This window comes from Eptesicus fuscus, chromosome 12 (assembly GCF_027574615.1).
Source record: "Eptesicus fuscus isolate TK198812 chromosome 12, DD_ASM_mEF_20220401, whole genome shotgun sequence".
Taxonomy (NCBI): Eukaryota; Metazoa; Chordata; class Mammalia; order Chiroptera; family Vespertilionidae; genus Eptesicus; species Eptesicus fuscus.
This window is the reverse complement of record NC_072484.1, coordinates 20,601,538-20,627,343: the sequence shown is the minus strand read 5'-3', so window position 1 is coordinate 20,627,343 and position 25,806 is coordinate 20,601,538. Positions and strand designations below refer to the sequence as shown.

Sequence of the window (25,806 nt, the reverse complement as noted above, 5' to 3'; positions counted from 1 at the left end):
AGCAAATGATATTAGAGATATGGTGTGGTCCTTTGAGTTTGTTTTGATTAAGTTTATTTATATTGGATTTCTTCAATTTTATTTTAAGGATTGGATATATTTCAAAGACAGTTCATCAAAAAGAATAGAGAAAAGCCAAATAACATTTCACATAATTTTAGAGAAGAGTATACAGGGTGTCCCTAAAAAATGTATACACACTTTAATAGCTGATAGCTCAATTTTGAAAATGAAATGCATTTTTATAAACACTGCCTTTATAATTATTCAAAGTGTGTTTATGCATTTTTTTTGGGGGGGACTCTATTTTGTGTGGTCTGGCATTATGTCTACATATAAAGTATTTGTATGACAAATTTACTCGTTCTCAAACTTGTTATGATTTAGAGTCTAGATTGTTTGAGGGAAAATATATGTATTAGAATATAAATGAAATTTTTAGTATTACAAAGGTTCATGGAATAAAATTCTAAAAACAACATAATAAATTTAGTGTATATTTAATATGTTTATCTCTGAATTAACATTTATTGGTGTTTATGGTCTGGATGTCAAGTTTAAAAGAAAGGGTGCTTTTTAGGATATGTAACAGTTGAGAAACAAAGGTAATTTTAAGAAAGGATATTGGAGCATGCTGATTTCACTGATTGTTGTCTTTGATGGAACTATAACAGGATATTATGGCCCAGAATAAGAAGACTAGCATGGAGTTTCTATGGACAAAATCTGTGGGAAGTAGCAGCCAAATTAAGCTTTAGAACTTGTGAAGAAAACACATTGACCTGAGAGTTTGGGGCTTTAGACAGACTTTTGTTTTTCTAGGAAGGCAAATCATGTGGGTTCTTTTAGACCTTTCTCTGCCTGGAAAAGTGTGCCCTTGGGCAAGTGGGTAATGACTCCCATTAGAACTCCTAGTTCTAATGGGAGTCATTAGCTGATTGGGATGTATAGATCTGACCTCCTTGCCCAGTGTCTTAAGTAAATGCAAGTTATTTTAATAATAGTCTAATCAAGACATCATTGAAAGAGTAGGTAGAGCTGTGTAATGAAAAGAATACAGAGCTAGAGATCAAAAGGACAGAATTCTGGGCCTTCTCTGACCTAGGGCTATGTGCCTCTTAATGTTTGGATCTCAATTATTTCTTTTGTTTATATGAAGCTAGTATTGAATACTTCAGCTTTACTTTTTATGCTAATAAACCTCTCTTTTTCCAGTGCTTCATTCATCTGGTTTTTTTTCTTGGTCAGTTTTAGCTGGTCAGTTTTCTAAGGATGCAGTATATGGTGTTCTTTTAAAGAAAATTTTGACTCCTGAGATAGAGGTAGATTCCTGTTGCTGCCACAACAATTGACAAAGCAGTAGTGAAACCCAGGCTGCATTGCCCAAAGTTGGCTTAGCTCACCTCTGCAAAGAGGCTTGGCCTTTATGTTGGCTGCTTCTACTTGAACATTCAGCATGTAACAGTGTAGGGTTGAACTGGGTTATTAAGAACTCATTGTTGGATGTTTTTAGAGACACTATACACCAAAATATGTCCCCCAATCAGATAAGATACATTGAGTAACATCTGACATTGTTATTCCCAAACAAGATCCAGTGTATTTATTTAATCCTATTTCCCAGTATGAGTGTTATAAGTGACTGACAACTGCTCTATGTATTTCAGTTTTTTCCTTCATGCTTTTTGAAAATGACAGGCCTTCATGGGGAACTAGGTGATATGATCAAAATTGTATTTCTATTAAATAGTGCTTTATTCCCTTCATTAAATGTTACTTGCTCCTCTCTGTTGTGATGTAGAAATTGGTGACTGGCCCTTTCTTTTTTCATGAAACAGAATGGCTCATTCTACATATAATATCTGTTAATTTCTTTATATAATATATACTAGAGGCCTGATGCACGAAATTTGTGCAAGGGTAGACCTGCCTTCCCCCAGCTGCCAGCTTCGAGGCTCTGTGGTCCCGGCCCCGTGGCCCACCCACACCCGCCTTGGCCTGGCATTGCCCCTATCCACCGCCACACACCCCTGGCTCCCTGGTTCCGCGGAGCTCCCCCCACCTCAATGATTGCCCACCGCTGGTGGCCTGGGCTTCCCTCTGCGGGGCCATCATGCGGTGATGGCGGGCCTGGCACCAGTGCGTGTCATAGCGTGGTCATCTATTCAGTCAATTTGCATATTACATCTTTATTATTATAAATGTTTTCTAAGTGCTTTCTTCTAGTGTTATGTATCTAGTCTTACATAACTAAAATATTGGTAAAAATTTTTAGTATTTTTACAGTTTGAAAGATCTTTGAAAAATATAAATTCAAAAAAATCAAAGGGCAATTATATAGTTATATTTTTATTTTTTATTTTGAAACGTTTAAGCTTATGAATTAACTGCTTATAAATGTATATGTATATGTGTAGGTATTGATATTTGTAGCTTTATTTTTTAAATATGAGATTTAAAACTAAGTTTTAAAAGAAGATAATTTATAATTCTTTGTCACATAGTTTCTTTTAAATTTAGTAGTTTATTATTATTATCTTTGTTTTTATAGAAGTTCATTTGGTCTTGATATTTATAATTACATAGAAACTTCTAAGCTGTTGTTTTAAATTTTTTTTTTTTTACTTTGCTCAGTTTTTTTTTTTTTTACTTTAATTAACTGCTTCTTGTTATATTGTAGTAGAAAGTTTAAAAAGGAGTGGAGAGACTGAATATGTTACTCATATTTTGACTTTAATCTGTCCTAATAAAAGGAAACCAAAAATTGCAAAACAATATAAAATCAATGTTTGTGTAGAAAGGAGGAAGCAAGTAGATAATATAGGGTGGGGCAAAAGTATGGAAAATAATCCTATATAATAAAACCTTAATGTGCAAATTGACAGAACGGCAAAATGACCAGTCGCTATGACATGCACTGACCACCAGGTGGCAGATGCTCAATGTACTCCTAGGGGGCAGATGCTCAATGTAGCAGCTGCCCCCTAGTGGTCAGTGTACTCCTACAGGGGGAGTGCCGCTCAGCCAGAAGCCGTGATCACAGCTGGCGAGTGCCTCTGCTGCAGGCGGCTGGTAAGGAGCGTGGGGTCGGACCTCAAGAGCTCTGGACTGGGGAGATCGGGCCTAAGCCAGCAGGCGGACATCTCCCAAGGGGTCCTGGACTGTGAGAAGGCACAGGCTGGCTGAGAGGCACCTCCCCCCCAACATGCACTGGGCCTCTAGTAATTAACACATTGTGGACCAGTAGTATTTTTTTAAAATATATTTCTATTGATTTTAGAGAGGAAGTGAGAGGGAGAGAAAGATAGAAACATCAATGATGAGAGAGAATCATTGATTTGTTGCCTCTCTATGCCCCCTACGGGGGATTGAGCCCGCAACCCAGTCATGTGCCCTTGACCGGAATCGAACTTGGGACCCTTCAGTTCGCAGGCTGACGCTCTATCCACTGAGCCAAACAAGCTAGGGCTTGGACCAGTAGTTTTATTGCTAGCTTTACCAGTGGCCAGATAAGTTTCTATTGAACGAGTACAAAAAACGTTTTACATAAATGTTAAAGGTATGCTTTAAAATTAAATATCCATTGCATTTTGAAGTTATTTATTACATATTCTTACAAGCTAATATCTTTTTAAAGTATGATACTTTGTAAAACACTGTAATATGAAGCGAGAGTTCTCATGATCCGTCTGCAGTGTGTTAATAAATAATAATATAAGAATAAACCATGTTTCGCTTACTGACACCTGTAAACCTGCTTTTACCGCAATGTATGTTCATATTAACATACTACTTTGGTAGTATTGGAAAGCTATGGATCAGAAATGGTAAGTAATGGGAGATGATTACTAAAACAGAAATCCATTTGTTTATTATTCATGTTCATATTTATCAATACTATTAGTAAATCTCTGGAATTATATGCTTCTAATTACTTCTTCCTCTGTATTTAGCAATTATGTAATAATTCTCTTTTATTTGTCAGTTGCTTTGTTGTAGGGAATTTAAAAATTCTCAGCCCTTCTATTATATTGTGTCTCTAGCACCTGGAATAGTGCTTCATGAATAGGTAGGCTCAATTAGTATGTTATATAAGAATATCTCAGAGGTTAACAGTCTACAAAGGGCAGTTCTTTTTTTCTAAATTTTTTTCAAACTTTAAAATGAGCTTTTAAAAACATATAAAAACTAGGGGCCCGATGCACGAGATTCGTGCAAGAGTAGGCCTTCCTTCCCCTGGCTGCCGGCACCCGCTTCCCTCTGGCACCCAGGACCCGGGCATCCCTGACAGCACCAGCTTCGTCCGGAAGGTTGTCTGGTCTAATTAGCATATTGTGCTTTTATTATTATAGTTAGAGAGTATAATGAAGCTTTATGCACCTATTACTCAGTTTCAACAGTTAATATGTGGCTAATTTTATTTCACCTATACCAAAGCTCTCTGTACCTTTCTCCAGACTATTTTGAAACAATTCCTGTACATCATATCACTTTTATTTATAAATATATCTATGTATGCATATGTATATATTTCTAAAAGATAGGGACACATTTTTATTGTTTTAATATAACCACAATACTATTATAACACCTAAAATTAATAATTCTTTAATATAATACAGTATCTAATTAGTGTTCATATTTTCCTACTGTGTAATAAAGGGTTTTGCTTTCTTTGTATAGTTGGTTTGCTTGAGTCAAGATCTAAACAAGGTCCACATATTGTACTTCCTAAGTCTCTTTTATTCTACAATTTCTTTTTTCTCTGTCCTTTCCCTGCTTTGTAATTTATTTAATGAATAAAGTAGGTTGTTTGTCTTATAGAATTTTTTACATTTTGCATTTTGCTGACTGCATCTTTGTGGTGTCATTTAACATATTCCTCTTTCCCCTGTGCTTCTTATGAGCTGGTAAATACAGAGGCTTATCAGACTTGAGTTTAATTATTTGAAATAATACTTTATAGGTTGTTGTACTTTCTTTCCTGTAATATTAGAAGGCACATAATGTCTGGTTCTCTCTCTCTGTGGTGATAAAACTGACCACTGGTTGAAGTATTATCAGGCTAATTCATCCATTGTAAAGCTCCCTATCAACTTTTCACCTAAATTACTTTAGTAGCCATTAGTGATCATTATTTTTAGGGATTATAAAATAATTTTATTTTAATATTATTCATTTTTCATTTATTAGTTGAACTTATATAAAGAAATTTTTTTGAATCAAGTTTTTTTGTTTTTATGCATCACAGTTTATACAAAAAAGGAAGAATAAATGCTAGGTTTCTTCTTTCTTACCAGTTTTCAGAGTGAGTTGGTTCTCTGAAATTTAAAATGACTAAACAGAAAAATTGTATTTAAAACAGGATGGAACTCATTAGGGATAAAAAAATATGGAGAGGAATGTTTTCTATTTAATCATTTGATATTAATTCCTTTTTATATTATCATACTCAGTTTGAACACTATAATTTAAAAATAAAATAATCTGTAGATGCAGAAGACTCAGAGCAAAACACCCCAGCTTTACCTTATTAATTTTTCTCAGCTTTCAGTTCTCAGTTTGCAACCCTTGCATTCTCTCTGAAGTCTTCTCTACACTCTTACTGTGGAACAGATTCTTTTTTAATATGTTTTCATAGAGCCATGTTCCTTTTCCTGGAACATTATATCAATTTATTTGTATGTACTTAGTCTAAGGATTATCTAATCATGGTCAATCTCCTTATGAGATTGTAATTAGCAAGCATAGTGCTTGATGAACAGTAGATATTCAGGAAATATTGCTGTGTGAATTGAACAAATGATAAATTATTTGCCTGATGGTATATTCATGTATTTATTTACTTTCTTTACAAAGTTTCATGTGGAAATGACAGGCTTAGAAATTAAACCAGATGCTTTTTAGTGTAGGTAACAAATACTTTAAATCTCTGTGATATAAGGTCAGTTTTATTAAGTTTTAAAAGTCAGATAGCTCGGTGATAAATTTCAATAAAGATTTTACTGAACTATTACATAGGTAAGTTGAGACAAATATGAGAATTCATGTGTTATATGTATTCATCAGCATTGTATATTATTATTGACTAGTAGCCCTGCACACGAATCCGTGCGTCAGTAGCTCTCTGAGTTGCGCGCCTGCTGCCCAGAGGCTGTTCGTGGCCCAGAGGCCCATCCGTGGCCGTGCATGGAATGCTTGCCTTGTTGCTGCGGTGACAAGGCAAGCATTCCGCCAGGCTGCTCACGCTGCCGCTCCACCCCGGGACTGGGGGACTCCGGTGGGGCTGAGCGGACTGGGTGCCGCCATCTTGTGGCTATGGGCACCTCCATCTTTGTGATGGAGTGATGGTTAATTTGCATATTACCCTTTTATTAGATAGGCTAGTACTTAGTAACTAAACTTGATGATTTCAAAATCTGAGTTTAAATGTCAACAGAACTTAAATGACATGGATGTAAATGAAAAAATTTAAGCCTGTTAGAGAATAATATTTTTTAAAATATATTTTTATGGATTTTAGAGAGGAAGGGAGAGGGAGAGAGAGAGAGAAACATCAATGATGAGAGAAACATTGATCAACTGCCTTCTGCATGCCCCACACTGGGGATCGAGCTGGCAACCCAGGCATGTGCCCTTATCATGACCTCCTGGTTCATAAGTTGATGCTTAACCACTGAGCCATGTTGGCCAGGCTATTACAATATTTTGAAGTGTTGAAAAACCTTAAAGTATTGCCATTCTAAATGCATTTACTTTGGCATTATTGTGTTTTGACATGTAAAGCAACTGTTAAAAATTATTTTAATGTTATATCCTCTTAAAGCCCTTTACTGAGGTAGTTGGTTTGCTTCAAAAAATAACTTTGCTACAAAGAATTTGTTTCTCCATGGAAGAATTAAGCTAAATAGCCTAAATAACTTGTAAGAATTTTGACAATAAATGGCATTTACCATTAAAAATTTTTGTGTAATGATATTCTATGTGAAGGTGTGAGCACTGGTTTAGTCAGACATTTGTTAACTTTTAAAATGGAGAATTCTTGATTCACTACATAGTTTTGTTTGTCCTCTGCTTTTATTTCACTCAGTCTTTTTAACTTCTTTCCAAGATTATTTTAACAACTTATAAATAAGTTTTATTGTGCATCGTAGTTTTTACTACTAAGAGCTGTGCAGGGAGCCCACCGCAACCCTCTCTCATCAGCCACAGCCCCTTGTCCAGCTCTGGTTCTGAGACAGGGGGCACTTAGCTTGTCCTGGGCAAAGCCATTATCTCCCTTTTCCCTGGGTTGCTCCTGCAGCTGGAGCATCATCTCTCTTCATCCTCTCTCCTCACCCTGCCCCACTTCCAGTTCATTCTGCCTCCATCCCTCTGTTTAAAATAGTGTACTAGAAATAAAAACACCCATATCTTTTTATATGCATGGAGACCACAAGATGAAAAGTTCTTACTGTGTATCTCTTAAGTCTGTAATTTCACCACAGATTCTACCAGTTTTCTTTTTAATCCATTAAGTTAATCATACTAATAAATATGAATTTTACTTAAATACATTTAGGTCAGATACTTTGAGATGGGTTACTGACTAGGAGCAGTCAAAGCCATCCTTTTCCGTAATTGAATTTTCATGTAAGTATTCAAAACAAGGTTTTAAATACAATTTACTGTTTACCTAAGTCTTTGATTTAGAACCAAGTTGAAGATTACTGATGAAACATGTACTAAAATATAGATAATAAGTATGGTCAATAAAAGTTCATATGCTTGGCTATGTGCATGCCACAGCAGAAGATATATGTGCCTTTGGAGGTTTGGAAATATTGAGGTTTAGTTTGGTCTATTTGTAGGGGAAGCCATGGATTTCAGATTGCTGGTTGTTCCTTAGAGATTGGAATCAGATGTATTCAGAATCCAGACAACCCTAACAAAGAGGGGATTCTACCATCAAACTTATATTTGAAGTTTTGTCATCCATATGAAAATAACAGATTTAGAGATTTTCCAGATTTTATAATTCTCTTGTATTAGTGATTCTGTTGGGGTAAAAAAATTATGAACACTATTAGTTGCTTCTGAAAGGAATGGTCTCTGTCACAGTGCTTTTTTATTTTTTGGTCATGGAAGTATTTAGAAAGATTTTGGATGAAAACAGTCAAACATAGTAAAAGCACTTTCTTTACTTGTAATTGAACAAAATGTTTTCTAATGTGTCTATCTATTGAAATTCTTATTATAAAATACTATATAATTTTCTATAAGTGGTCTTCCCTTTTCTGATCCTTGACAATGTGATTTATCAATACTTTCTGTTGTGAGTGGAACACTAGTGATTTTTTTTCCTTAGTGTAAGACAGAGAACTAAATGCAGATGACTGTTCTGTTTCTAATTAAGTGATTAAACACACTAAGCCAAGGTGTACTTGGAAACACTAATTGGCACAGTCAGAGCATGGTACTTTTTTATTTTGCAGATCTCACGCAAAATATTGTTACCTGATTTTCCTGGAGGCACAGGAAAGTTCTGATAGTTGGTTCTCTCAGGGTTTAGTTGGTGAGAGGGGCCACCATGAATTTTAAATTTATAAAAAGCTTATGACTCGTATGTTTCTCCTATTTTCTTTTTATTGTTAACACAATACTTGTGGCCAGACTCTTTGGAATTATCAATACTTAAACAACTAAATAAGGAATCTTGTGACCTTTCCCATTAGTGGCTCAAATGGTCATTACCAGGATTGTCTGTGTTATCTTTGGGGAACAACTTAAATAGATGAAGGACAGCCAACTTTTAGAAAGAGAGATAGGCATCCTATATAATAAAGGGCTAATATGCAAATTGACTGGATGGCAGAACGACCGGTCGCTATGATGCTCATTGACCACCAGGGGGCAGTCGCTCAACGCAGGAGCTGCCCCCAGGTGGTCAGTGTGCTCCCACAGTGGGAGAGCTGCTTAGCCAGAAGCTGGGCTCACCACTGGCAAGCACAGCAGCAGTGGTGGGAGCCTCTCCCGCCTCTGTAGCAGCGCTAAGGATGTTCAACTGATAGCTTAGGTCCCTTGGTCAGACATCCCCCAAGGGCAAGGGTTCCTGGACTGCGAGAGGGAGCACGCTGGGCTGAGGGACCCCCCCCCCCATGCATGAATTTCATGCACTGGGCCTCTAGTATATATATACTTTTCTTATTTTCTTCTACACATACCCAAATCTAGATGTCAAGTTATGTTTGGTTTAGTTTTGACCGTTCGTAATTTGCTAATAGTTCCATGGTAGGATCTTAAAGACTATTTAACTATGCTCATGTAATACTACACTGGGTAAATACTAGTTTTTACTGATAATAGGATAAAAATGTCTTTTTTTTTTTTCTAGATAGGGTTATATTGTTACTCAAATATGCCATGGCCCTAGCCAATTTGATTCAGTGGATAGAGAGTCAGCCTATGAACTGAAGGGTCCTGGGTTTGATTCCAGTCAAGGGCACATACCTTGGTTGCAGGCTTGATCCCCATGTGGGAGGTAACCAATTAATGTGTCTCTCTCACATCGATGTTTCTCTATCTCTGTGTCTCTCTCTCCACTCTCTAAAAATCCATGGAAAAATATTCTTTGGTGAGGATTAATATAAAAATAAAGATATCTAATCTAATAATAGACAAATATGCAAATTGACCGCACCTTCGCTACACTTAAGCCACGCCCACCAGCCAAGCCACGCCCACCAGCCAATCAGGATGAGTATGCAGATTGCCCCAACAAAGATGGCGGCTAATTTGCATATCAAGACAGCGTCCAAAGAAGCCAACAGCTGCAGAAGGGAGTAAAGCTTCGAAGAAGCAAGCAAGCGGGGGGGGGGCGGGGCGGAGGCGGGGCCGGGGGTGAGGAGAAGGGCGGGGCAGAGGCGGGGCCAGGGGGAGGAGAAGGGCGGGGCGAAGGCGGAGCCGGGGGAAGGAGAAGGGTGGGGCGGAGGCGGGGCCGGGGGTGAAGGGAAACGCGGGCGGGCTGGAGGAGAAGGCGGGGCGGGTGACAAGGGCGGGGCGGAGGCGGGGCCGGGGGCGAAGAGAAACGCGGGTGGGCTGGAGGAGAAGGCGGGGCGGGTGACAAGGGCGGGGCGGAGGCGGGGCCAGGGGTGAAGGGAAACAAGGGCGGGCTGGAAGAGAAGGCGGGGCGGGCAGGGCGGAGGCGGGGCTGGGGGTGAAGGGAAACGCGGGCGGGCTGGAGGAGAAGGCGAGGCGGGTGATAAAGGTGGAGCGGAGGTGGGGCCGGGGGCGAAGGGAAACTCGGGCGGGCTGGAGGAGAAGGTGAGGTGGGCGAACAAGGGAGGAACGGAGGTGGGGTAGAGTGCAGCAGGAAATCCTATTGCAGGATTTTTCCTGCAACGGGAAAGCTAGTCCTACCTAATAAAAGGGTAATGTGCAAATTGACTGTCACTCCAACACACAAGATGACTGCCTCCATGTGGACACAAGATGGCCACCACAAGATGGCCAGCAGGGGAGGGAAGTTGTGGGCGATCAAGCCAGCAGGGGAGGACAGTTGGGGGGGACCAGGCCTAAAAGGGAGGGCAGTTGGGGGCTTTCAGGCCTGCAGAGGAGGACAGTTGGGGGGGACCAGGCCTGCAGGGGAGGGCAGTTAGGGGTGACCGGGCTAGCAGGGGAGGGCAGTTGGGGGGGATCAGGTCTGCAGGGGAGGGCAGTTAGGTGCGACCAGGCTGGCAAAGGAGGAAAGTTAGGGGTGACCGGGCCAGCAGGGGAGGGCAGTTGGGGGCGACCAGGCCTGTAGGGGAGGGCAGTTGGGGGTGACCGGACTGGCAGGGGAGGGCAGTTAGTGGTGACCAGGCCAGCAGGGGAGGGCAGTTAGGGTGCAATCGGGCCGGCAGGGGAGTGGTTAGGGGGTGATCAGGCTGCCAAGCAGAAGCGGTTAGGGGCAATCAGGCAGGCAGGTAGGCAAGCGGTTGAGAGCCAGCAGTCCTAGATTGTGAGAGGGATGTCCGACTGCCCGTTTAGGCCCACTGGGGTCAGGCCTAAACGGGCAGTCAGACATCCCTCAAGGGGTCCCTGATTGGAGAGGGTGCAGGCTGGGCTGAGGGATACCCCCCTCCCCATGCACCAATTTCGTGCACCAGGCCTCTAGTGTGTGTGTGTGTGTGTGTGTGTGTGTGTGTGTGTGTGTGTGTGTGTGTATGGTATTTCTTTCTGTATGAGAGAGCTGTCTAGATTTCTTTGGTACTATGAAGTACTTTTTATTTAAAAGTAAATGTATAATATCTCAGTGTGCATATGGTTTGAACTCTATTACTTTGATAAAAAATGAGTAACTGTTCTGACATTTGAAATGAGCCTACAAATTGACTTTAGCAACTTATTTAAGGCTTTGTAATTACTTCTAAAATGTAATTACTTCTAATTAGTTACAAGTAAATAACATAACTTTTCTTTAACCCTTTGCACTCGCTTTTTTCCTCGATTCCTTTATTCTACTCGGGATTTAATTTTTTAAATACCCCAGATTTTACAAAGCGCGGCAGTAGAATAAAAAACTGGAGTTTCTTTTCATACAAACTTATTTATTTGGATTTTTTTATATTTCAAATTATTGATACATTCAATAACCGTCACACTTGACATCCGAGTGCAAAAGGTTAAATGTTGTTTGTATTAATTTAAAATTATTTTAAAAAGGATATATTAAAACTAATGATAAATCAAATTTTTATCATAGGCATTAATTTATTAGAGTTGGTCCCTACTATACATTTATATATCTGTGTATTTATATTTTGTTATCTATCTATATAAAAGCCTAAGAGACCATCCAACCCTTCAACTGTCTGACCAGTAGCTATGACGCGCACTGACCACCAGGGGCAGATACTCAATTCAGGAGCTACCGAGTTGTGGTGACTTGGCAGCTGCAGTTCCAGACGCATCTGGAACCAGAGAGGAGGGAGCCTGATTTCAACGTGTGTCACCTGAGAACCACCCTCTCGCAATCCAGGACCCCTAGGGGGATGTCAGAGAGCTGGTTTCGGCCCGATACCCACAGGCCAGGCCAAGGAACCCCACCTATACATGAATCTGTGCACCGGGCCCGCTAGTATTTTTATAAAACAAAGGAATGCATTAAATCGTGGCCATTATAAAGTACTCAGGAGGCATAAAAACATATAAAGTTTTTAAAAATGATAGTTTCCCCTTCCCCAAACAGAATTTCAAACAGGTAAGCATTGATGACATTTAGGTGATTATCTTTCTAGACATGTGTTTTTTAGTTTATTTTTATTTAATGCAACAATGTGTCAGGCATTGTTCTAAGCATTTATAAATAGTAGGGAGTTTTTATGAAGAACTAAAGACCCTAGGAAGTAATAAGTATGGGGAACTGAGTCTAAGAGGGTAATTGTATGGTTAACCCAGCAAGCCTAGTACTAGTATCTGTACTCTTAATCCTGCTTCCTATTAGGCTTTTATAAATACTTTTCTACTGTATGTATACTCATATATAGTATTTTGTTAATTTTAGTTTAAAAACTAACATTATATATACATGGTGCTTTGGACCTCCCATTTTACATTATATTTTGACATTGTTTTGTTTTAAAATGGCTATGTGTTTTACCATAATTTACTTAAATTTATTTACCATAAATTATTTTATCCTTGATCAGACCAATTTTTTTAACTATTGCAAACAAGGTTATGATGAATATGTTTGTAATCCTTATGTATATGTTTTTCTACAAGATAGAGTCATAAAAGTGGAATTGTTGGGTCACAGTCAGTACATGTTCATGATTATGCTGTAGAAAATTTTTATCTTTATATAAATGTATGTTTAGAAAGCTCCTATCCTTTTTTACATACAGGGTCATACTCTAATACTGTTAATTTTTTTGTATTTTTTAAACCTCATAACCTATTACTGAAATCCTTTTATAAAATCTAATGATTTACTTGATTTTATTTTTATTTTTTTTTTTATTTTTTTTTATTTTTGTATTATTGTTGGATTTTATTTACTAATATTTTGTTAACATTTGTTGTTCTAGTTCTTTTTTTTTTTTCTTTTTCAGATTTATTTTTTTTTTAATTTCTTTATTGATTAAGGTGTCACATATTTGTCCTCATCCCCCCATTCCCATCCCACCCCTCTCCCCACGCATGCCCCAATCCCCTGTTGAACTTAACCGTTGGATAGGCTTATATGCATGCATACAGGTCCTTTGGTTGAACTCTCCCCCTCCCCCCACCCTCCCCCTACCCTCCCGTATCCTCCCTCTGAGGCCCGATAGTCCGATCGATGCCTCCTTGCTTCTGGTTCTGTTCTTGTTCCTCAGTCTATGTTGTTCATCATTTCCTCTAGATGAACGAGATCAAATGTCTCTAGATATATACTAATAAGAACTGAATGTGAGACGAGCAATAATATTTATGCTGACAGGCAAATGAATCAATCTGTAGCGAGCTTCCCCCTGGACCAACAGTTCTTTTGAGACCCAATTTCGATGTCCAGTAGTTCCTTATGTGTACATGTCAGCACTGACCCCTCAGCTCTGGATGGTGGACAAATGGTGGTAATGGAGGTCTGACTCCCTCTGGTTTGGTCTCGGCCGATCCCAGGGGCACGGCGTCACCTGGACTAAGGGGCACGTGGCCTCACCCATATCCAAGGGGCGCGTGGTCTCACTCGGGCCTGGGACCCAGCCTCACCCGGATGGATCCAGGGGCGCACGGCCTCACCCGGACCCAGGATCTGGCTTCACCCGTACCCAAGGACACTTGGCCTCTCCCAGACCCAGGGGCACGTGGCCTCACCCGGGCTTAGTTGCACAAGGCCTCACCTGGATCCAGGGACACATGGTCTCTCCCGGACCCAGGGACGCTTGGCCTCTCCCAGACCCAGGGCCACTTGGGCTCACCCGGGCCTAGGTGTACGAGGCCTCACCCGGATCCAGGGACGCATGGTCTCACCCGGACCCAGGGACGCTTGGCCTCTCCCAGACCCAGGGCCACTTGGGCTCACCCGGGCCTAGGTGCACGAGGCCTCACCCGGATCCAGGGACACATGGTCTCACCCGGACCCAGGGACGCTTGGCCTCTCCCAGACCCAGGGCCACTTGGGCTCACCCGGGCCTAGGTGCACGAGGCCTCACCCGGATCCTGGGACACATGGTCTCACCCGGACCCAGGGATGCTTGGCCTCTCCCAGACCCAGGGCCACTTGGGCTCACCCGGGCCTAGGTGCACGAGGCCTCACCCGGATCCAGGGACACATGGTCTCACCCGGACCCAGGGACGCTTGGCCTCTCCCAGACCCAGGGCCACTTGGGCTCACCCGGGCCTAGGTGCACGAGGCCTCACCCGGATCCAGGGACACATGGTCTCATCCGGACCCAGGGACGCTTGGCCTCTCCCAGACCCAGGGCCACTTGGGCTCACCCGGGCCTAGGTGCACGAGGCCTCACCCGGATCCAGGGACACATGGTCTCATCCGGACCCAGGGACGCTTGGCCTCTCCCAGACCCAGGGCCACTTGGGCTCACCCGGGCCTAGGTGCACGAGGCCTCACCCGGATCCAGGGACACATGGTCTCACCCGGACCCAGGGACGCTTGGCCTCTCCCAGACCCAGGGCCACTTGGGCTCACCCGGGCCTAGGTGCATGATGCCTCACCCGGATCCAGGGACACATGGTCTCACCCGGACCCAGGGACGCTTGGCCTCTCCCAGACCCAGGGCCACTTGGGCTCACCCGGGCCTAGGTGCACGAGGCCTCACCCGGATCCAGGGACACATGGTCTCACCCGGACCCAGGGACGCTTGGCCTCTCCCAGACCCAGGGCCACTTGGGCTCACCCGGGCCTAGGTGCACGAGGCCTCATCCGGATCCAGGGACACATGGTCTCACCCGGACCCAGGGACGCTTGGCCTCTCCCAGACCCAGGGCCTCTTGGGCTCACCCGGGCCTAGGCGCACGAGGCCTCATCCGGATCCGGGGACGCATGGTCTCACCCGGACCCAGGGACGCTTGGCCTCTCCCAGACCCAGGGCCACTTGGGCTCACCCGGGCCTAGGTGCACGAGGCCTCATCCGGATCCAGGGACACATGGTCTCACCCGGACCCAGGGACGCTTGGCCTCTCCCAGACCCAGGGCCTCTTGGGCTCACCCGGGCCTAGGTGCACGAGGCCTCATCCGGATCCAGGGACGCATGGTCTCACCCGGACCCATGGACGCTTGGCCTCTCCCAGACCCAGGGCCACTTGGGCTCACCCGGGCCTAGGTGCACGAGGCCTCACCCGGATCCTGGGACACATGGTCTCACCCGGACCCAGGGACGCTTGGCCTCTCCCAGACCCAGGGCCACTTGGGCTCACCCGGGCCTAGGTGCACGAGGCCTCACCCGGATCCAGGGACACATGGTCTCACCCGGACCCAGGGACGCTTGGCCTCTCCCAGACCCAGGGCCACTTGGGCTCACCCGGGCCTAGGTGCACGAGGCCTCACCCGGATCCAGGGACACATGGTCTCACCCGGACCCAGGGACGCTTGGCCTCTCCCAGACCCAGGGCCACTTGGGCTCACCCGGGCCTAGGTGCACGAGGCCTCACCCGGATCCAGGGACACATGGTCTCACCCGGACCCAGGGACGCTTGGCCTCTCCCCGACCCAGGGCCACTTGGGCTCACCCGGGCCTAGGTGCACGAGGCCTCATCCGGATCCAGGGACGCATGGTCTCGCCCGGACCCAGGGACGCTTGGCCTCTCCCAGACCCAGGGGCACGTGGCCTCACCCGGGCCTAGGTGCACGAGGCCTCACCCGGATCCAGGGACACATGGTCTCACCTGCACCCAGGGACGCTTGGCCTCTCCCAGACCCAGGGCCACTTGGGCTCACCCGGGCCTAGGTGCACGCAGCCTCACCCGGATCCAGGGACACATGGTCTCCCCTGGACCCAGGGGTGTGTGGGCTCTCCCAGACCCAGGGGCGCTTGGCCTCGCCCTGGCATGGGGTCCAGCGTCATCCGGGTCCAGGGGCACTTGGCCTCACCCGGACCCGGAGTCCGGCCTCACCTGGACCCAGGGGCATGTGGCCTCACCTAGACCCAGGGACGTGAGGCCTCACTTATACCCAGAGGCGTGTGACCACACCCGAGTCCAGAGGCGCGCAATCCCACCCGCACCCAGGTCTCAGCGGGGCCCCGTCTTCCCGATCCCAATTCCTGCCGGTCAATCCCCCCTCAGCAATTCCCCTGGCCTTCCTTCCAGAGCTCCAATATGGCTGCTGCAGAACTCGTCGGGCGGCGGCTCAGCGAAGTTCCGGTGCACCCGGTGCATGGCGGTGGGCCAGTCTGGCGTCGCTGCGTCGGCCCTTGGGTCTGCATAGGTGGCCGGTCGCCGAGCATGCGCACCTGGCCGCTTCCGGGGCGTTGAGATTCTTGACGGACTCGGAGGTCAGCAAGCGCGGAGTCTCCCACCCCATGTCTCATAGGGGCTCGTCTGTCCGTGCTTGGCTGCCAGTGGAGCCGTCCCCTCAGCCGGAGACCGCGGGGGAACTGCGCCGAGCACGTTCCAGGCCGCTGTTGTATCGCCTGAGCCATAGTTCTTTTGTGTCGCCTGAGCCGTAGTTCTTAAAGTGTGGTCTTTGGGTCACCGGCATCAGCATCATCCCACATACCCCTCTTTTATTCTAGTTGTAGAGCATCTACTCAGCCAGCCCTATGGTGGTCTTGGATGGTGTCTGCTCTGCTCTCTTGTCGTAGTCTCAAAGTTGTTGTGGTAGGCAACAATCAGGCTTCCGCCCTATGCCTCCATCTTGGTCCTCCTTTGTATAGTTAAGTCTTGATTGTTGTTGGTGTCACTGGGGGGGCTCTCTTTGTCTATAAAGGAAGAGTTGCTGTGCAGGAGACACGTTTATGGGCCGGGTCTTGGTGCAGCAAAGCTTTGGCGCTCACTGAATATTCCCGTTGAATGTGTCCCTTATGCACATGGTTGAAATCTGGTGTCATCTCCCACAGACCACTAGATGCCCTCGTTTCTGGGTCTCCAATGGGGTGTAGATCAGCTACTGCCTTAGGCACTCAGCAAGGATTACAGCAAAAACTGTAGTTTCTTCCTCCTGTCTGAGTGGCCCTGGAGCAGTCCGACTAGAACAGCAGATCATCTGGTCCGCTGCCAGAGGGCAGGCCACCCACATGCATAAGCCGTTGCTTGGGGCGCAGGTGTGCCTGCAAGACTTGCGGGGCAGGTCTTCAAAACATGCGGGGCGGGTCCCAGGGCGGGGCGGGGTCTCAGGGCGCCAACAGGCCATGGTGCGGCGAGCCTCGATGGCTGAGAGTCTGGTCCTTCTGCCTTCCATGTATCTAAGTCCCCTCGTTCCGCACTCCAGCGCAGCAAACACTGATTGCTGGGCGCACCTCTGCAAGAGTCCCGCCTCTCCCCGCAGGCATCTGGGTCTCCCGGGGTTCGCCAGAAGATGGGTTTCAGGGTGATGGAGAGCTAATCTCCCTTAGGTTTGGAACAAAAGCCCCTTTCCCCCGCCACCAGCCAGACCCACGCACCTCCACACCTCATCCCCTCCGATTTCGCTGGGTGCGAGGCAACAGAACAGCCTTTAACCTCCGCCGCCATCGTTTTCAAACTTCTCAATTTGTACTTCTTAATCCCTTCATTTCAGTCAACTCTACTGAAGTCTAGCGCCGCCGGGAGGTGCAGGGAAAGGGCGCCCGGGCCTCCGTCCGGTGCGCGGTGCGCGCGTCCCGCGGAACCAGGCGCGCGAGGGCTGCGCGGCTGGGACGGGCGCTGGGCGGTTGATTTTATTTTTAAAGGCTTTATAGTCTATATTGTATGAAGATATTGTGATTTTATTTAATCACTTCCTCATTGATGAGCATTTTGATTATATAAATTTTGTTTTAACTAGTACAACCAATATTTTACAGATGTCCTCATATGTTTATCTTTGTATTCTTGTGCATGCCTATATCATAAGAATAATTTCTGGCTATGGAATTGCTAGGTCAAAAGGGTCAAGATTTTTCAATTGACATATATTTTTAGTTTTCACTTTAAAGGTTTTGAACCATCATTTTATTCCCATGAATGATTTAAAATGATTTAAATAATGTTTAAATGACTTAAAGTATTATTTAAATAATATTTTAATAAGTTTATTAGCCACTTGATTTCCTGTCTAAGTACTTATTATGGGCCATCTGGTGTAAGTGGATTGCATGTTTATTTAATGATTTATTTCCTAATATTATTTGCTTATTTAAAAAATTGTTTTTTCTTATGTGTCTCCCAAGAGTTTATTTTGCATTAAGGAAATTACTTTTAGTTATATGTATTATAGATTTTATTGTTTTCAATGATTGTTATATAAATGTTTTATACCAATTTTACATTCTTATTTGATCAGGTGATGTTTTATAATGTTCTTCATCTTATCTTGTTTGTTTTGGTCAGGCTTATTGCTAGATATTTATTTAATAGATTTAAAAAAGTATGAATGGGATATTTATTCTCATTTAATTTTCTATTTAGTTATTGATGAGATATAAAGAAGTGATGATTTTTGAATACTAATCTGGCATTTTGTTATTAGTCTGTCTTTTATGAGATACTCTTGGATTTTTTAGATGGACATTTGAACCTTCTTCAAATGATGTTCTTGTAGCTTCTTAATATTTGTGCCTCTTATTTCCTTTCTCTTTTGCTTTGACTAAGCTCACTGGTACAGAGTTAATTAATAGAGCTCATAGCAGGCATTTTGCCTTATTCTAGACTTCAATGAAATTTATTTACATACTAGAGGCCCGATGCACGAAATTCGTGCATGGAGAGGGGGGGTGCCCCTCAGCCCAGCCTGTACCCTCTCCAATCTGGGACCCCTTGAGGGATGTCTGACTGCCCGTTTAAGCCCGATCCCAGTGGGATCGGTCCTAAATGGGCAGTCGGACATCCCTCTCACAATCCAGGACTGCTAGCTCCCAACTGCTCGCCTGCCTGCCTTCCTGATTGCCCCTAACCACTTCTGCCTGCCAGCCTGATCACCTCCTAACCACTCCCCTGCCAGCCTAATTGCTGCCTAACTGCTCCCCGGCCAGCCTGTTTGCACCCAACTTCCCTCCTCTGCCGGCCTGGTCACCCTTAACTGCCCTCCCCTGCAGGGTTGATCGCCTCCAACTTCCCTCCCTTGCAGGCCTGGGTCCCTCTCAACTGCCCTCCCTTGCAGGCCTGGTGCCTCCCAACTGCCCTCCCCTGCTGGCCATCTTGTGGTGGCCATCTTGTGTCCACATGGGGGCAGGATCTTTGACCACATGGGGGCATCCATATTGTGTGTTGGAGTGATGGTCAATCTGTATATTACTCTTTTATGAGATAGGATAGAGGCCTGGTGCACGGGTGGGGGCCAGCTGGTTTGCCCTGAAGGGTGTCCTGGATCAGGATGGGGGTTCCCTTGGGGCGTGGGGCGGCCTGAGCAAGGGGCCTGTGGTGGTTTGCAGGCCAGCCACACCCCCTGGCGACCCAAGAGGAGGCCCTGGTATCTGGAATTTATTTACCTTCTACAATTGAAACTTTGTAGCCTGGAGCGGAGCCAAGCCTCCTGCTCACTCCATGGCCAGCAGCCATTTCTGTTGGGGTTAATTCACCTTCCATAATTGAAACTTTGTAGCCTTAAGTGGAGGCCTGGGCCTGGCCAGGGTGTGTGGAAAGCTTTGCTTTCTCCGTTGCCGGGGGCAACCCTGGCCTGCTTTCTCCAGCTCCGTGGCTGCCACCATTTCTGTTAAGATTTGTTTACCTTTATAATTGAAACTTTGTAGCTTGAGTGGCGGCTTAGGCCTAGCAAGGGCAGGTGGAAAGCTTGGCTTCCTCCATTGCCTGGGAAACCTTGCTCTCTGTGGCTGTAGCCATCTTGGTTGGGTTTATTTGCATACTTGCCCTGATTGACTGGTTGGTGTGGCTGGTGGGCGTGGCTTAGGCATAGCAAAGGTGCGGTCAATTTGCTTATTACCCTTTTATTAGGTAGGATTAATTAATAGGATAATAATCTCATCTTTTAGGGGCAGTTATTTTGAGGAAAGTAATCTACCTAATAAATGGACATTACCTTGAAGGTTAAAATATCTAACTTTCATCCTAACTGGTTTGGCTCAGTGAATAGAGCATCAGCCTTGGGACTCAAGGGTCCCAGGTTTGATTCCAGTCAAGGGCATGTACCTTGGTTGCGGGCACATACCCAGTAGGTAGTGTGCAGGAGGCAGCTGATTGATGTTTTTCTCTCATTGATGTTTCTTTTTTTTTTAATTACTTTATTGATTAAGGTATCACATATTTGTCATCAACCCCCTCCCCCCGTTCCCTTCCCAATCCCCCCCACACGCAAGCCCCCCTCCCCCTGTTGTCCGTGATCATTGGTTAGGCTCATATGCAAGCACACAAGTCCCTTGGTTGATCTATCTCCCTTGTCCCCACCCTCCCCTACTTTCCCTCTGAGGCCTGACAGTCTGATCATTGCTGTTCTTGTTCCTCAGTCTATGTTGTTCATCATTTCCCCTAGGTGAGTGAGCTCATGTGATACTAGGAATACACTTATAGGGACTGAAAATGAGACAAGCAATAATGGTTATGCTGAGAGGCAAATGAATCAGTCTGTAGTGAGTTTCCTTCTGGGCCAACAGTTCTTTTGAGTCCCGGTTTCTATGTCCAGCAGTTGTTAATGTGTTCATAACAGCAATGATATTTCAGTTCTGGATGGTGGACAAATGGTGGTATTGCAGGTCCGACCCTCTCTGGTTTGGTCCTGGGCAATCTGCAGTGACGCATATCTGCTGACTGCTAGTATGGGAAGGCATCGTCAGCGTCTTCCATCTCTGGACTGTTTCTCTTCTGACTTCATGGCTGGAGCACTCCTATCAATTCCTCTCTGTTGCAGGAATCCACATGTCTCGGAGTTGTTTTCTGAAAATATACAAACATATTCTCGACCAAAAGTTAATAAAGGAATATTTTCTATAAATTTGACTTGCGATCCTTTTTCATTTTTTTGCCCAAATGATTTTCCTTTGGCTTGTTTTGACACCATGTATGTTTTACCTGGGTGACTTGCTGTTAGCATTACAAATGAAAGTTAATATTCTAAAGTAAAAATTTTCTAGATGTAATTTATTTGCAGGATATTTTTCCTTACATGATATTCTTCTACTATCCCCCCTTTTTTGGTTTAAATATTGGGAGGCTTTTGGAAATTTTATGCTGTAATCTTGATAGCTTTTAAATTTTACTTTTTTGCACTAAAATGTGACTGCTTTAGGTTCATTATATGTTATGCAATTTTACCATGAGATGAACTACCAATAAAAATTTTAGTTAACACTTTATTAACAGCTTTTTTGTCCAGTACAATTGATTTTTCTAGAGTATTTGCTTATTTTGATTGGCCAATTTAAATTAGTCTGAAAACTTGGCTACTATTTTACTGTCAAATTTAATACTCTAACAACCATCTTGTTTTACCTTGTAATTATTAGTGGAGAGGATTATTTGCCTTCTTGAGTAGGCCCTGAGCATTCCTGGTGCTAGGCTGGATTTAGATATCCTAGACCCCAGTTCCCCGGATCATGGGTGCAAGACATCTCCATCAAGTCTTGTTGCGGTGAGAGGGCATCTGCTGTCGGCCAAGTCTCTGTTACCTGGGTCCCGATTTGAGCTGGTCATGTGAAGCTGAGCAGCCATGGGGGCAGGAGATCTCCTTCAGCAGGGGTGAGGGTTCAGGCCCCTGCAAACTTGGGGGGGTGAAGGTCTGTGCCCCACCTCTGTTGACCCCCAAGTTCTCTCCTGCTGGCCCCTGTGCGACTGTGCCTGTCTTAGGTTGTTCCTTCCCTGAGGAATCTTACCCGTCTCTGGCTAACCAGCCATCCTCCGGGGCCAAGCAGGGTGATGTGAGGTTTAGTTCTGTCTCCTTGGTCGCCTATGCCCCCATGGCCTCCGCGCCCAGCACCTGTCTTGGGATCCCCTCGCCTGCTGGCAGGGTCCCAGCACTGATCACATATCTTGTGGAACCCAGGTTTCTTCTCCAAGGAGGCCCAGTTCACCCCACTGGGCGAGAGACACATCCATGGTACCAGCCATCATGAGGTTTCACCCTTGGCATGAACAGAAGCTCATGCAACAGCTGTGGACAATTGGATTGTGAGAAGCAGGTCCCTCTTGGCTAAAAGGGCAAGAGGGGCCAATTTAGAATGCTCAGGTGCCTTCCCAGGGGGCCCTCTACATAGTGGAAGGGATTAAACCCTTTCATGTCCTTTTTAAATTGCTGCCAGACATTCAAAGAATTAGTTTGTAAGTTTGTTTGGGGTAATTATATAATATGCTGTTGTAATTCTAAAATATCTAGAGATGTGTTACGTTTGTCTCCAAACATAACACATCTCTAGATATTCCCCCCCCCCCCCATGGGTGTGAGGAATTATTATATGTAATGGGGGTGATCCAAGTCTGGGAAAATTTTTAATGACAGTGTAGAATAATATCATGTAAGGATATTCTTTGTTCTAGTCCATGGCAATACCCTTTCAAACTGGCTGTCTATTTCTTTTTGTATAGACAAGGTCTTGGTTACATTTTCTGCACTTCTACCACGGGCAAGTAGTGATAGTAGTGACACCCTTTCTTTGGTGTCCACACAAGCCAGAAACCTCTCTTTAATTTTACACACAAAGGGGCATTGTTTTGATTTTGTGTTATACAAAAGAGAAGCTGGGTGGAGACCCCTGTGTATTTATACTTTCTTGCCCCCCCCCCCGCATGGACCTCCTGGATAACCAAGGTGTTTGGTATTATTGGTCATTGATGTTTCTAACTCTCTATTCTTCTACCTTCCTCTCTGTAAAAAATCAATAAAATATATTTTAAAAATATCTAACTTTCACTTCAGTATTTGTGCTTGTGCAAACATTTTATTCTTAACTCTTCTATTTATTTATTTATTTATTTATTTTTTAAATATTTTCATAAATTTCAGAGAGGAAAAGAGAGGGAGAGAGAGATAGAAACATCAGTGATAAGAGAGGATCATTGATTGGCTGCCTCCTGCACAACCCCTACTGGGAATTGAGCCTGAAACCTGTGCCCTTGACCGGAATCAAACCAGGGACCCTTCAGTCCATAGGCTGATGCTCTATACACTGAGCCAAACAAGCTAGGGCAACTCTTCTATTTATATAGTGAGGATAATTACTAATCTGTAATGTAAAATTCCTATAAGGAAGTTACTAAATGTATAAAATATCATTGTAGTCAACCTATAAAAGGATCATTATATAACCAGTTGCTATTTATTGAGTTATTTCAAGTACTTACACCAGGGCCATGATTTCTGAATTAGGGAACATTTTTTGTTCTGAAATTTTGGTCACTATATTATTGATCTTAAAAATAATTTGTATTTTTTTAATTTAAATTCTTTATTGTTTAAAGTATTACATAAGTCTCCTTTCCCCTCCATTGACCTCTCCCCTGCCACCCCTAACCCCAAGCACAAGCCCTCACTGCCCTACTGTCTGTGTCCATTGGTTTTTCTCATATGCATGCATGCAAGTCCTTTGGTTGATCTCTTACACTTCACCCCCTGCCTTCCCTCATAGGTTGTACAGTCTGTTCAATGCTTCTATGACTCTGATTCTGGTTTTGTTCATCAATTTATGTTGTTCATTATATTCCATAAATGAGTCAGATCATGTGATATTTATCTTTCTATGACTGGCTTATTTTGCTTAGCATAATGCTCTGTAGGTCCATCCATGGTTTGGAAATGGAAAGAACTCCCTTTTTTTTTATAGCAGTGTAGTATTCCATTGTGTAGATGTTCCACAGTTTTCTAATCCACTCATCTGTTGATGGGCACTTAGGCCGTTTCCAAATCTTAACTATTGTAAATTGTGCTGCTATGAACATAGGGGTGCATAAATCCTTTCTGATTGGTGTTTCTGTTTTCTTGGGATACATTCCTAGAAGTGGGATTACTGGGTCAAATGCAAGTTCCATTTTTAATTTGAGGAAGCACCATACTGTTCTCCACTAATTTGTATTTTTTTTTGGGGGGGGGCATAATATAGTGAAAGCTTTTTCAAACTTCTTATTTTTTTCTTCTGTCAGCTCTTAAATTCATTATCAGGAAAATAGAAAGGTAAAGTAGTACAAGTAAACAAAAGATAGTTAGCATACCCATTTTGTAAATCATTCAGACATCTGACAGGAATTCAATAACGTACAAGACACAGGTTCTGCCTTTTGAATTCTATATGATGTTTAGTAGTCTTATCTTCTCAGTTGAGATTTACTGAGACTATTTTAATAATATTCAATTCCTGGCACAATGACTGGAATCTGTATAATTTTGCTTAGTATATTTACTGTTTATGAAACATATTCAGCATCCGATACAGATTCTGATTTAGTTGATATGGTTAGGGTCCAGGAGCCTGTATCTATTATTAACAAGTACTTCAGGGTGTTTTTTTCTTGTGGTTGCTCCCCATAGGTACAAAAGTTTTTCTGAATAGTGATTTTTCATTGTATCTCATAGAAAATAAATTTTGGGGAGAGAGATTCATTGTTATCTTCCATGCTTTAGTAATGTAAATTTGCCTTTTACTTTAGACTTTAGTTTTTTATTTTAGAGTAATCTGGGTGGGTGGGTTCTTGGTATCTACTTCTTAGTACATATGTGGTGATTAACATTGATAACTAGTAATAATTATGGGATTAGCTATAATTTTGAATACAATGGTTCATTTTGTCAACTTTATTAATTTGAATGTATTTTTTATAAAACTTCTAAAAATGAAATTGATCATTTTTCCTCCTTGGGATCCTTATCATGGCCTAGGTACATTGAGCTTGAAAAAGTACCTATACATTGCATATACATTTCATTATATATATATATATGTGTGTGTGTGTGTATATATATATATATACATATGTGTGTGTGTGTGTGTATGTGTATATATATATATATGTACATATATACACACACACACACACACACACACACACACATACACATACTAGAGGCCCGGTGCACGAAATTCGTGCACGGGGGCGGGGGGGTGTCCCTCAACCCAGCTTGCACCCTCTCCAATCTGGAACCCCTTGAGGGATGTCTGACTGCCCGTTTAGGCCCGATCCTACTGGACATCCCTCTGACAATCCAGGACTGCTGGCTCCCAACTGCTCGCCTGCCTGCCTTCCTGATTGCCCCTAACCACTTCTGCCTGCCAGCCTGAACACCCCCTAACCACTCCCATGCCAGCCTGATTGATGTCTAACTGCTCCACTGCCAGCCTGTTTGCCCCCAACTTCCCTCCTCTGCTGGCCTGGTCACCCCTAACTGCCCTCCTCTGCAGGGTTGATCGCCTCCAACTGCCCTCCCTTGCAGTCCTGGTCCCTCTCAACTGCCTTCCCTTGTAGACCTGGTCCCTCCCAACTGCCCTCCCCTGCTGGCAATCTTGTGGTGGCCATCTTGTGTCCACATGGGGGCAGGATCTTTGACCACATAGGGGCAGCTATCTTGATCTTGTGTGTTGGAGTGATGGTCAATCTGCATATTACTGTTTTATGAGATAGGATAGAGGCCTGGTGCACGGGTGGGGGCCAGCTGGTTTGCCCTGAAGGGTGTCCTGGATCAGCGTGGGGTTCCCTTGGGGCATGGAGAGGCCTGGGCGAGGGGCCTGTGGTGGTTTGCAGGCCAGCCACGCCCCTGGCGACCCAAGCAGAGGCCCTGGTATCTGGAATTTATTTACC

At 44.1% G+C, this 25,806-nt stretch overlaps 1 protein-coding gene across 1 annotated transcript in view; it reads left to right on the top strand.

Moving 5' to 3' along the window:
- MACROD2 (mono-ADP ribosylhydrolase 2) overlaps positions 1 to 25,806 on the top strand; it is a 1,996,248-nt gene that overhangs the window by 8,057 nt on the left and 1,962,385 nt on the right. The window lies entirely within an intron of this gene.